Genomic DNA, 3537 nt, shown 5'->3' with positions numbered 1-3537 from the left:
TATGCAATAGTACGTTTTTCCTTATACGACTCAGGAATATGCGTATTATTATTTCTCAATAATATATGCATATTACAATTGTAATTTAATTTAAGTTCTTCTGTTTTGGTTGTATTTAATATTTCTTTTTTTATGCTTAAGGTAGGTCGTGGGTTAGATATGGCGTATGTGTTTATTCCTATTTGTTTTATTATTATAGAGTCGTCATCATATTGTTTAACGCATTGGAAATAGCAGTATTGATTAATTATATCTAATTTTTGTTTTTAAAAATTGTTTCTACACATTTTGGGGAAAGAGTAATATCAGATGAAAATTTTGGAATATAACATAGGTCTTGAAATTCCTGTGTATAGATTAGAGGAATGCTTTTGTCATATAAAATGGCCTTTGGTACCTCGTCAAAAAAGGCTCCGGGAGATACAGTTACAGCTATATCTTTTCTGCGTCAGCATTGATAAGTACCGCAACGACTTTGAGGATTTTAAAAAAACATCTAGAACCAAAGACTGAATTAAACATGATTATAAAATAATTTTCTATCGCTCTGTACGTTAAATGATCACCCATATGGCCATATGCATTATACCTATACCCGAGTACTTCAGAAAATATTATTTTAATTAAAAAAGTTAATATATATTAGTATTATTATTAGGTATTAATTATTTTTATAACTTATACTGTGTTCAGTTCGTGTTTAGACGTCGTTGAGTCAACACGTTAATTTACACGCACCGTTTTTATCGCTCTCGATAGCATTACAGTTAAGCTACCCTGCACCGCTTAACTGGTTTGTATTATAATATAATCTTATCGTATAAAGTCCACTAACTCCGGTCGCCACACCGGCGAAGGCCCCAAGGTCACCTACTATCGCAGTCGTTGCGGACTGCTATATTAATACCTGTGCTCATTATGACTACCACCGGCAAGTCATTACCTAAGAAAACAATCCCACCTTTAAAATTAACAAAAGCGAAAAAAGCCTCTACAAGCGATACACCGCTATCTGATTCCGATTCTGACTTATGGCAAACAGTTGAATCAAACAACAAACGTAACAGATCTCCTAATGAAATCTCACCTACCTCAAAAAAAACCGATCCAAATATATTCATATCACCAAATCGATTTTCCCCGATTGCACCCATTATTGAAGACGACCCAATGGACAACATAACTGAGCAAATTTCGGGAAAAACCAATCAAACTTCTAAGCCACCTCCTATCTTTATACAAGCGCAATTAAATTTCAACAATTTCTGCATTAAAATAAAAGAATTAACTGACTCCTCTGGATTCGATTGTAAAAGTTCTACAAAAGATCTTAAATTACAAACATATAGTTCTGACTCGTATAGAACAGTGATCAAATATCTTAAGGAAAATAACGTTTCTTTTCACTCGTTTCAATCAAATTAATTAAAACCTTATCGTGCAGTAATTAGAAACTTACATCCTACTACCGATATCTCCGCTATTAAAGATGAACTATTATTCAACGGATTCTACACCAGAAATATAATGCCTGTTACTCATAAGCTAACTAAGACTCCCTTACCAATCTTCTTTGTTGATCTAGAACCAGGACCAACCAATTCCGACATTTTTAAAATCACAACACTATGTTACACGAAAGTCAAAATTGAACCGGCTCACCCAAAAAAAAGATATTCCACAATGCCATCGTTGCCAGACATACGGTCACACCCGCAAATATTGCAATCACGCTCCTCGTTGTGTTAAATGTGGCTTTGAACATAAATCAATAGATTGCACTAAGGACCGGAGCACCCCTGCTAATTGTGCATTATGCAACGGTAGTCACCCGGCTAACTATAAAGGGTGCAAAACTCACATTGACTTGAAAAAAAAATTAGCATAATCTAAAAACAACACCAGGAACAATAACCAACAAACCTCAAAAGGCATTAACCAAGATCTTTATCGTCCAACATACTCACAGAGTTTTCCTCCACTGAATAAAGAATCTTCTCCTCAACCCCAAACTAACAACCCAAATCAAAACCAAGACCTCACAACTCAACTGTCTTTATTTATAAATGATCTAAAAGCGCTAATCAATCCACTTGTGTCACTACTTACCACTGTCATAGAAAAACTCATTAAAAATATCAACTAACAACATAAAACCACTTACCATATTCTTATGGAATGCCAACGGTATCCTCCTACACCTGAATGAACTCAAAATCGTACTCAATGAAAAAAAAATCGAAATCGCACTTATTTCTGAAACTCATTTTACAAAATCTTCTTTACTCAAAATATACGGATATGAAATAATTAGAGCAAATCACCCAGACGGAACGGCGCATGGTGGAACTACACTTATAATCTCAAACCGAATTATATAACACTTCTCTTATCTTATAACACTCAACCCTGCCACCACATAGGAGCATCAATATCCAATCAGCTAGTACAACCTTAAAAATAAACTCGGTACCTATATCTATAGCATCCTGTTACTTCCCCCCAGGAATACCATTTCCTATACCTGAACTCATCATTATTCTTTAATCTCTCAGTCATAGTTATATTATAGGCGCGGATTTCAATGCTAAATACCAAACCTGGAGCAATTCCACCAACACCCGGGGCCGCGCGCTACACAACTTCGTTACACAAAAACATCTCAAACTATTATCAAGCACCACTCCGACTTATTGGCCAACTCATGCTAATCGTCATCCAGACAACATTGATTTCTTCATCTCTAATATGCCAAATCGTTTTATCACACACGTTACAAATCTAAACGATCCAGCGTCTGATCATACCCCAGTTCTTCTTCACATAGGAGCACAACCCCTATTGAAACAAAATCGACCAACCATCACTCCTGGAATCACAAACTGGAACGCATTCAGAAATATTCTTTCAAAAAAAACTATACTTAATATTAAGTTAAAATCGTCAGCTGATATTGACAGCGCAATCAATTTACTTACCAACAATATACAAAATGCAGCTAAAGACTCTTCAACCCAGAGACCAAGCAACTAACAATTTAACCCCAGAGCTAAAGCAATTATTAGTTGAGAAACGTCGAGCAAGGTCTACCTGGCAGCGAACCCACTACCCAGATGACAAAACAAGATACAACATGCTTTCAAGCAAACTTAAATCACTGCTAAAAATACACAAAAATGACTCATATAAAAACTATCTACAAAATCTATCACTAAAAAACGGCTCTCTCTGGCGCAAAACTGAATCAATTCTTCGACTAAAGGAAACTACGCCCCCTCTTCGCCGGCCAAACAACTCTCTAGCAACTACTGACAAGGAAAAAGCGGACACACTAGCTGAGGAACTATCATCAGTATTCGTTCCACATTCAATCTCACCACCACCTCACCACCTAGAGATGGTCACTGTACTGCCCATTACCTATGGCACTACCCGCCAAACCCATCTCACCAGCTGAAATAAGTGGTATAATAAAAAAAATGGCCAACAGAAAATCTCCTGGTCACGATCTCATAACCAACAAAATTATCAAAAATC

Source organism: Sipha flava, unplaced genomic scaffold (genome assembly GCF_003268045.1).
Source record: "Sipha flava isolate LNK unplaced genomic scaffold, YSA_version1 612_pilon_pilon, whole genome shotgun sequence".
NCBI classification, from domain to species: Eukaryota; Metazoa; Arthropoda; class Insecta; order Hemiptera; family Aphididae; genus Sipha; species Sipha flava.
Note: the sequence above shows the minus strand (reverse complement) of the source record.